This window comes from Globicephala melas, chromosome 9, assembly GCF_963455315.2.
Source record: "Globicephala melas chromosome 9, mGloMel1.2, whole genome shotgun sequence".
NCBI lineage: Eukaryota > Metazoa > Chordata > Mammalia > Artiodactyla > Delphinidae > Globicephala > Globicephala melas.
In genome coordinates this window covers 42,393,898-42,405,071 of record NC_083322.1, presented here as the reverse complement: position 1 = coordinate 42,405,071, position 11,174 = coordinate 42,393,898, and positions in this window count along the sequence as shown.

The window sequence follows — 11,174 nt, the reverse complement described above, 5'->3', positions numbered from 1 at the left end:
ATAAGTCGTTGTGACAGAGACCACAGGTTTCACAGGCCCCAAAATATTCATAATCTGACCTTTTACAGAAAAAAATTCCCTGACCCCTGGAGCAAACTATTCAAAAATAGATCCAACTACATAGAAAAATCTAGTATATGATAAAGATAATATCTCAAATAACTTCAACTTTGATAATTTTTTAAAAAATAAACGTTGGATAAATGAGTAACCATTTGGAAAAAGATAGAATTAGGTTCATTTGCTATACATACATACAAACTCCAAATGGATCAGAGATCCAAATTAAGGCAAAAAAAAAAAAAAGCCACAAACTATGAATACTAGAAGAAAATACAAATGATTTCCTCTCTAATTATAACAAAAAATTCAGATGCATGAAGAAAAGACTGTTTAAGTTTGACTACATAAAAACCAAAAGGCTTTGCAAGGCAAAAACATTACAAGCAAACTCAAAGAAACAAATGACAAACTGGGATAAAACATTTGCAGCCTATATCATAGATAAAAGCATATTGTCCCTAGTTTATAAATAACTTCTAAAAATTGAAGTAAAAAATTTTCTGTAGATACCCCAATAAGGAAATAACACTTACTTACATAGTATTGTGGCCAAGAATATGTAACCTGAGTATAATGATGAGAAACACCAGACAAACCGAAGATGTGCAAAGTCCTATTTGAAAAAGGAGGGAGGGAGACTGTACTCTTTAAACTGTGGATGTCTTAAAAGACAAGGAAAGGCTGTATTGGTCCAGATTAGAGGAGGCCAGAAGACACATGACAATTAAAAGCAAAGCCTGCCCCTAGACTGGATACTGTACTGAAAGAGGGAAATGATATGAAGAATATCAGATCAATTGATATTATTGCAATACAAATTGTAAATTAAATAAAGAACATTATGGTAAATTTACTTAAGTTGTAACTGTGTTCTGGTTATTAATGTAAGAGCATATCCCTAGTCTTAATACATGCACCCTGAGGTATTTTAAGAGTAAAAGGTGTACAGTTGTTTTGTACTATTTTAATATTTTTATTATTACAAATTTTCTGTAATTTTAAAATTATTTCCAAACAGGAAGTTTTTTAAAACTGAATGAGAAATCCATACCAGCATTTTGGGGTTGGCTTTCTCTTGCCATCCTTTTCCCTAGCCACCCCCCCCCAAAATAAAGAATTAGTGGGATATAAATCAGTGAGTATTGCTTTCTTAGGGTGATGCACAAAGACAAATAGACCAATGGAACAGAAAAGAGAATTTATACAAATAAAAACACATATGGCCACTTGATATTTGCCAAAGTGATACTTCAGTGGAATGAGGAAAAGGATTAACCTTTCAATAAACGGTGCCAAGTTATTTGGACAGTCACTTGAAAAAGAAGAATAAGGAGACTGAAAGGGGCAGGGGGAAAGAGGAGAAGGAGTATAGATCCCCTTGCTCACACAATAGAAGAAAATCTATTTTAGGTAAATTGTCATTTTGAATGTGAGAGGTAAAAAAAAGTTCAATGAATAAACATAAAACATAAGAGAATATCCTCATGACCTTAGCATGTGCAAGTTTCATACACAAAAACAATAAGCACTTATCATAAAGGAAATAACTGATACATCGGATCACATTAAATTTAGCAAATTCTGTTCATCACAACACATTTTTAAACTTCTGGCTAAAGACAATGGAAGCTGTGTAGTAATCAGCCTCCCCAAATGATACAAAATAACTTCATAACTATGGAATTTCTACATGCAGCCATACCCTCAGCATTAACTGAAGACAGAGAATGTCAAAACTGCAAAGTAACCATGAATAGAAAGAGAAAAATCAACAAATTCCTCAGTATAATCCCTCATGCTCCCACCCCTCCCTTGTCCCATTGGAAAACTGTGTGGAGAGCAACGGCAGACCCAGAAAAAGGTGGGGAAGAAAGAAGAAGAGGACGAGCTTTTAAAAAGGCCTGGGAGTTATTTGGATTAGTCACTAGAAAGATTAAATCATCCCTAAATCTAAAAATACTACAAATATTTTGAGGCATGGACTACAGGGCAGAGATTTTTAAGTATAGGTGACTTAAAGGGCAGGCGCCACATCTAATTTAAAGGGGCAGTTACTTCGCATAAGACTGTTAAAGCAGGCAGTTAGCTAGATATGAGCAAAGAAAGGAGGGCAAGGTCCAAATGGCAGGACCATGCATCTTGCAAACCCCTGGGGGTGGTGGTGGGGGTCCTTGGGCAGACAAAAAAAAGCAGGAACCTCCAGACTGACAGGAAACCACACATTTTGGGCGGTAAGTGTCCTAGAGGCAGACAAAGAAAGGTGGGAAAAGGCGGGAATCTCCAGCATCTGAAAGCAACCTTTTGCTCACTATGCCCTCATTACAATAAAATTAGCCTTGCAGATAAGAAGTTCCCATCATGCACCGAGGCCGTGACATTTCCGATCAAGGCTAAATGAGGACCAAAGTCCTTCCTCCCCTCAGGAAGGTGGGGCTGGGATGAAAATCAGGGAAAAAGACCCCCAAACCCCTCCCTCCCAAATGAATATTCCACCCCTTCATTTCTACAACCCACATAACCAGCTTGCCAAAGAAACTCAGTGCAGCTACTCACCAGAGACTGCCTCCTCTCCCCCGGGGGCGTACTATCGCTTAAATGAATCCTCACTTTGCTTTCTTGACCTCCTGTCTGTCTCTGAATTCTCTCTGACACAAGAACCTATGCTGGGTGCCATCCTTGTTGGAGCCATCCAGAATTCGGTAAGCCTCAGCCTTGCGCTTGAGGCGCTGCGTGACTTCCCGCCATTTCTCGCACGCGCGCTTTCTTCGTCCGTCCCTATCTCACTTACTTTCCACTCTTAATTTCACGCCTTATTCTGCTGGAAGTGGGATGAAAAGAAATCTGCCAGGTATCTTCCCGGGCTAGGTGTGGCACTTTTCACTGTCACATATGCGCAGGGCAGGTCAGGAAAAGTTTCCAGCCACTCTCACAGGCAACTAGGGACCCAAACCACAGGAGCTTTGCCCTCTGGATTTGCCTTATCCACCCTTTCATTAACTGTCATCAGGTTCAACTGCGTGGAAATGTAAAACACAGCCTGCCTTACACAGTTCCCGCCATGGTTGCAGTGCACGGTCCATTCCGGAGCTCCCTGGTGCCATGCATGGGTGGTTTGCGCGTATATCCCCAGGTGCTGGGAAGCGGGATGGTCCTGCCCCGCATGGCTGGGACCCATGGCGGTGGGACTGCCTCTGGGTTGCCATTCTTCCCCTCCCTGTGTTCCGCCAGCCCCCTCCATGGTCGGCTGCCTCTGGGGTCCATGTCCCCACCCTCACCTTCGCCTCTAAGTGTCAAGCGGGGCAGTTCCTGCTGGGGAGGTGGGGCGACTTGCGCAGGGCTGGGGCGACTTGCGCAGGGCTGAGTCGGGAACGTGGCCACACACTGGGGATACACGCCCTGGCAGGAACCGCCTCCCTTGCTATCTAGGGGTCGTAAGATTGGGAGTGTCCATGCAGGGTCCCCGGAGCCTCCATCCCCTTCAGTCCACCTCGTGCTGCCATACCTGGCAGGACCTAAATACTGTCTTTTCCCACTGCTGTACCACTGAGGAAAAGACCAGTATTTAGACACCGGTCAAGTAAGGAAACCCCGCCCCGCACCAAAAAAAAAAAAACAACCACCATGGAGCAGAATGTAATTTTAAATTTTAGTCCAAATAGAATTAAACATACTCAAGCATTTGAGGAAATGAAAAAAATCACCTTGAATCCAAAATTCTGAACTTAAACCAAAATAGACAAAAATAGGAAAAAAATAATATAAGGGGTGATTGAACTCAGGAAAGAAGTGGAAGAAAAAGACAAAATTTTCTTACAAATTAATAAATTGCAAGAGCCCGAGGTAGAATAGACTTCAATGAAAATTTAATAAGAGGCATTGAAGGAGGGTGATAAAACAAGCAAGAAACTGAAAATGACATGAAGAATGAAAAATAAAAGTCAAAGAGAAAAATAAGAGAAAGGCTGGCAGAGAAGCAATAATATCCACATTATTGGAATACATAAAGAAGAAAAATAATGGAAGAGAGTTAAAATAATTAAAATTGTAATTCACAAAATCTCTCCAGAAATAGAAAAACATCTGAATCTGCACACTGAAATGGCTCCCTGCGTACCTGGGAAGATTAAACCAGAATGATTAACTCTGAGGCATATCCTAGTAAAACTATTAGATTTCAGAGAGAAATTCCTTGTGGTCTCCAGGCAAAAAGATAAAATATTTACAAAGGCAAAGGAATTAGATACAATTCCTTTCAAAGTCAGCATTCAAGCAAGCCCAAAATGGAGTAGTACTTTTAGAAAACTCAGTGATTGAAAATGTGAAGTAAGGATTCTATATCCAGCCAAGCTATTCTTCAAATATCAACAAATATGTAAACAGTTTTTAATATACAAGAACTTAGGGAACAATGAGCCCTTCAGGCCTTCCTGAGGAATCTACTAGGGATGAGTTTTATTCAATAGAGGGATGACTGGAGAAAATTCAGCAAAAGAACTGAAGTGAGCATTATAAAATAGATACATGTACATATAAGAATGAAGGAAAGGTGGAGATGAGGATGGAAGAATAATATATAAACATTATATATTGTGACAAAGTAGAAATAATGCAAATTTGGGGAGGATATTGGAGAGGCAAAGAGGAAAATAGATACAGCTCATTGTTATTTGCTAACAGGTAACATTAACTGATACAAAAAAAAACAAAAAGAAAACCAAAAATCCCTGATATACCAAATAGGAAAAAGTCAAATAAGAAAAACGGGATTAAGGACTTTTAAAAAGGTATAGATGCAAAGGTAATTACTAGAACAAAAATATAAAATTTCCTAAATACCAAAAATAGGAAATGTGTATCAATACATACATACACATGAACTATACGTTATTTATTTAAAAGTAAATATATAGACAGTATACATATGCAAAGAAATACACATCTTGGGGCTTCCCTGGTGGCACAGTGGTTGAGGGTCCGCCTGCCGATGCAGGGGACGCGGGTTGATGCCCCGGTGTGGGAAGATCCCACATGCTGCGGAGTGGCTGGGCCCGTGAGCCATGGCCGCTGAGCCTGCGCGTCCGGAGCCTGTGCTCCGCAACGGGAGAGGCCACAACAGTGAGAGGCCCGCGTACCGCCAAAAAAAAAAAAAAAAAAAAAGAAAGAAAGAAATACACATCTCAGAGAGAAAGAAGCAGCATAACAAATAAACCAAAATACACAGAATCATAAAATATTTTGGTAGAGCTGAGATAAAACATATTGGTCATTAAAAAAAAAACTTACGTACTAAACAAATAAGGTTTTCAATTTAGTTCACAGAATGTAACCCAACTCTGTGCTATATTCGAGAAACACACTGAAAATGATGCAGAAAAACTAAAAATAATGGAATGGACTCACTTATACCAGGCAAATGGAAATAGAGAGAGAGCAGGGTAGCTATGTTAATATCAGACAAATAATTCAAGCCCAAAAGCTATGACATGACAAAGATAGATACTTTTTAATGCTAAAGGCTACAGTCTATAATGAAGATATAACACATGAATATTTATGCATAAATAAGAGATCAGTCATGTTTATGAAACAGAATTACAGATAGTGCAAGGAGACATAGTTAGAGATACACCTATAATAGGAGACTTTAATATATGTCTTTCAGTATAAGTCAGGTCAAGAAGACAAAAATAACTAGTGAGATAGAAGATCTAAACAACATAATTGAGTAGATCATGTGGATATATATCAAACCCTGCACCACAATGATAGAGACTACATATTTTTCTCAACTGTCCCTGGCACATTCACAAAAATTGATCATATATTGAAAAACAAAGAAAATGTCAGTATCTCCCAGAAAGTATAAATAGTGTAAGCAACACTCTGTTCACAATGCAATAAAACTAGAATTTAATAAAAAACAGAACTAATAATAAAGGGAAAGACTCTTTTACCTAGGAATTTTTATATCAAAGAATATCTGAATGTTCATATGTTTGGAGGATTTTGCTACTAATTGAACTGTTATGCAATGACTTTTAGGTGAAAGGAAGAATGGTTCAAGAGAATCAAACGGAAGCCTCTTCCCTCTTCTGTTTCTTTTCTCCTGTACTTGTCTTGTAGGAGAGCAATGAGTCAGAATGAACCTTTTCATATACTAGCGGAATTATCCAGAATTGAAATGACAACCAGAACAAAGCTATCCCGGTGTAGCTATAAACCACAGAAAGCAGAGACACTGTCATATACAGATATAAGGATCATCACCCAACTGCAGAGTCTTAAGAGAATCATACGCACTTGATCAAGAGCAAGGAATTCTTTATACCCAAAGTTTTAGTCTGATACCTTCTTGAAGAAGAAAATCCATGTTTGAGAATGGTCATAAAGAGGTGCATCTTAGTTAACTTGACACAAGTATAAGTTAGAGGAGGAGAAATTGGGGAAAGAAGGAAGGTGAGGGTGAAAGTGGGAAAAGGGAAGAAAGGAAACCTCTCTATGTCAACTTCTTTGCTAAATGCTTTTGCATATGTTATTGCGTTTAATATTCCCCCAAGTAGTGTGACAAAGATGATACTTCCTCCTTGTTTCAGATTTTAGGGATCTGAGTCTTTGAGAGATTCATAAAGTCATAAAGCTAATTGGCGATTGAAGTACAATGTAAATTCACATTTTTCTGTGTCCAAAGCAAAATACTCTTTTCATAACTCTGCCTTTGTATCCTTCTCTTCCTCCCATTCTTCCGTATTTCACTCAATAAATATTTAGTGACTGTCAGTGTGCCAGGGACTGTTCTCGGCACTAGGAGTAGAGCAATAAACATGTAGACAGCAGTTCTCCTCTCACAGAGACTACAGTCTAATGGAGAGGAGACTGAACATGACCATTCATATATAAACAGGAATGGCACCAGACCATGGTAAGTGGTGGGAAGATTATTAAGACAACATGATAAGAGAGTAGTTGAGTGACTGCTTTAGGTTGGAGGACAGGGCAGATCTTTCTGAGTTATTCCAGGCACTGACCCTCTTAGGGAATGAGCTTGTGTGTCTGAGGAGCAGAAGGAAGGCTAGTGGCTCTGGGGTGTAGGGAGCAAGGGGAGAGTGATTAGAAATGAGGTCAGAGAGGTTAGCAGGAACCTGATCTTGTGAGAAACTGTAGACTGGAATAAAGAATTTGGGTTCTGTTTTGAGTCTGGTGGGAAACTTTTGAGTGTTTTAAGCTGGAAGTTGATAGGACATGCTTTATGTCTTGAAATGACACTGGAGCAGTGGAGTTATGATAAAGATGTAGTTTTACGTCATTGCAGACCATCTGCACCCAAATGGAGCACCTAGGATAGCAAAGGAAAAACTCCCGCAGACTGTATCTTCAGTAAAATAATGGGCAATATTTGGGAATGCCTTCATGAGCTCCGAGGTGGGGAAAGGGCTCAAGCTGCACAGTGATATAGATAAATCAGTCAAAACCCACTCTCAAAATTGTTCAGCAAACATTTTCCCTCCAAAGAACTAAGCCTCACTTTGAGTGACTAGTGATAGAAAAAGGATAAAAATGGAGCAAAATACAACAAATGTGGGGTTAAGGGAAAAAGGAGCCCAGAGGAAGCAGATCCCAGGAAATACTGGGTAGGAAATGTATCCTAAAATGAGAGCACTGTCTCAGAAGGTGAGACCTTTGGGTCCCTGGTAAACACAGGATGGAGGCAGAAAACCTCCCTGAACCAGAGCAAGCTCTGAGAGAGGAAGCCACTGATACACTGAGACCATGCGCTGGTCCTTCTTGGGACAGTAGGGAAGCTCTTGGATCGTGAAGCTGGGAAATCACCCTGACCCGTCCCTTTCCCATCACAGGAAAAACTACCTCATTTAAACATGGAAACAAAGAAGGAATATGACATAACCCCATACAGAGTTATAAAAAGGAAAATAGATGAAAATATACTAAATAACATTCTGACAGGCAGTGAGAATGTACCAAAAATGTGCCTGCAAAGCAGACAAAACTGTAACCATATTTCAAACCAAGTTGAAAGAAATTTTAAAAAATGATTGGAGATTTAAAATTGGCACAAATCAAAAGTAGATGAATTTAGAAATGATATGGTTAGACAACAAGAAGATATGAAATGAGAACTGCCATAACATAGGAAAGGACTTTAAAAGAAAAATTCTGAAATGAAAACCTAATGAGAAGGTACACAGGAAGGAATAGACACCATGGAAAATATAATAAGGGAGATATGGGATGTAAAGAAGAAAAGTGAAAAAATCGAAGGGAATTTTTTTAAAAGGAATAAAATACATTTGAGGGAAAGTGATAGATATGAAAGTCAAGGAAAGGAAATAAAATATTCATATAATTGAAGACACTGAAGAAGCTATGGAACAGAATAAATATTAAAGAAACATAATTCAAGAACCTTTCCTAAAATAAAAGAAGCCTTGAATTTTCATATTCAAAGGGCCCATCATCATGTACCTTGGAAACACAACCCAGAACATTCAAGAGAGAGACATATTGTAGTAAAACTAAAGGACTTTTAAAAAGGAATCTGAGATTCCAGGCAAAGAGCCACATTACTTATGAGGGAAAGAAAATCTGATTAGGATGATATTCTGACAGTCCCTTTTTTTATGTTAGAAAACAATGAAACAACATTTTTAAGGTATTCAGGGAAAGGAAATATGAAATAGGATTTTATAATCAGCAAAATTCTCCTTTAATTATAAAGGCTACATTCACACAGTTAAGAATATGGAAGGACTGCTCACCAAAGAGGAAGTAAAGCAGACACACAGTGAAGGATTTTAATGTATCAATAAATATACATGGTATTATCTCCCCTTCTAAAGAACGAGATTTTCAGACAAAGCAAAATCCAGTGTTATGCTTTATTCCTGAAATGCATCCAAAATAAATTATTCAGAAAGGTTAAAAACAAAAGGGTGCTCAAAAATTAACCAGGGACATTCAAAGAAAAAGAAAATAGAGGACTTAATCTTATCAGACGAAGTAGAATTCAGATCAAAGAGTATTAAGTGAGACAAAGAGAGACACATTATACTACTAAAAACTACAATTTGTAAATTGTAAACGAAGATATAATAATTGTTAATATCTATGCATTCAGTAACAACATTAATTTTCATAAAGCAGAAACTACAGGGAAAAGAAAAATTGAACAAACACATTCTGAAAATAGAAGACTTCCACAGTCCTCTCACAGAAATAGATAAATCAACGATGAAAAATTCATAAGGATATAAAAGATCTAAAAAAGCTTAATAATTAGTATGGAATTTCTATATTGAATAATATACCTTATTTTCAGTTACATGTGAATTAGTTATGAAATTGATCAGATAACTGGTAGGCTTAAAGAAAATTTTAACAAGTCCCAAAGAATATCTGAAATATATATGTGTATGTATATATATGCACACATATATATATATGCAGCATTTTATATATATACAGCATTCCTATGCAAAACTTGAACTTAATAGCAAAGTAAGAAAACAAAAATGCCCTTCCATATGGATACTAAAAAGAAACAAATGACTAGCCTGGTAAGAATTGAGACCATAGAAAGTGAATGACTGTATTGCATGCTTTCGAGACAGAGAAAAGGGATTTGCCGATGGACTGGATTAGGGCAGTAAATATAAAAAGCGATGTTTCAGTGCTCCATGTATATACTACTGACCTCAGCAGCTGCCCAGCTGGCCCACCCCTTGGTCTAGCTCTCCTACTTAACTGGTGACCCCTCATCCCTTCTCCTCATTAATGGCACCACCAGAACCTAAGAAAAGCACATTTCAAACAACTATGCAGCATTAGCGGTTGCTAATTGTAAAGCTCTTTTTGATTTTCAGTACCAAACACTTTACCCAAATATATGTGCATCTGCCTTCCCTTCTTAACTTTGGCTTTCAGCAGTTGCTTTGGCATTTATTTTGGAAGTGTAAAGAATCTTGCTACCTGCTGGTGTTGGAAACAGGTAAGCTAAGATGAACATCCTGTTGTCGCCCAGAGTTAAATCTGAGAGCTTCTCTGCTTTTCTTGGGACAGAATCAGTTTTGTTTTATTTACTTCCTTGGTATTTGATCACAGTTTATGAAATACAATGCAGATTCCAAGGCCAAGGATCTGAAAATGTCAGGAAAAGAACTAGAAAAGGAAAAAGGGAATCTGCAGGACTACTACTTGGGATCGAGAAGTCACGACTTGACAATTTTCTTAGACTCTGGCAGGTCTACCTTGGGTCAAAGTACCCAAGCCAATCTTTAGTTGGGGTAAGAGTGGGAACCCAGGGAAAGGGACAGAACCAGGTCATTACCACATCTTCCTGCCATCATAAATCCTAGAGTTATAAGAAAACTTAAAAATCATCTGGTATTGAACCTCTTGACTGTAGAACAGTAAACTGTATTATCTTTACTTTAGAGATGAGATATTTCAGATTCAGACACTTCTCTCAATGGTTGTGTGGAGGTTAGAATCAGAGGCTCCTGACTCGTAGCACACTGGATTTTTCTGAGTCCACAGTTTGGATTGCCTAACTGTTGTCACTGCTACCACTGGGGCACTGGTCTTAAGACTTCTCTAGAACAAGGGTAGTAAGTGAGGGCAAGAGCCTCTTTTTTTGGAAGGAAGTCACTCACTATGTGTAGCCCACACTTAAAGAGTGGGGAATTATGCTCCACCTCCTTGAGGGAGGAGCATCTACATAAATTACTTGGAATTCTGCACGAGAGATTTGTCTCTTTCTTCACATTTTTCAATTATTTATTTATATGGACTCATTAATTGCTATCTTTTACACTAAATAATAACCCATTACTACTTTATTTTGTTGTTCAAATTGTTCCAACTTTGGCCACTGGGAGTTCTTTCAGTTGGATGTTGTGTCCCTTTGACACACCCTCATCAGTGTGGATATTTAGGCGCTCTCTCTCTCTCTCTCTCTCTCTCACACACACACACACACACACACACACACACACACATACTTTCTTACTTTCTGGCACTAAAAGATACTCCATGCTCATCCTGTATATTTCCTGTTCTTATAGAATCAGCCATTTCTCTATGTAGCTCTGGTTTCT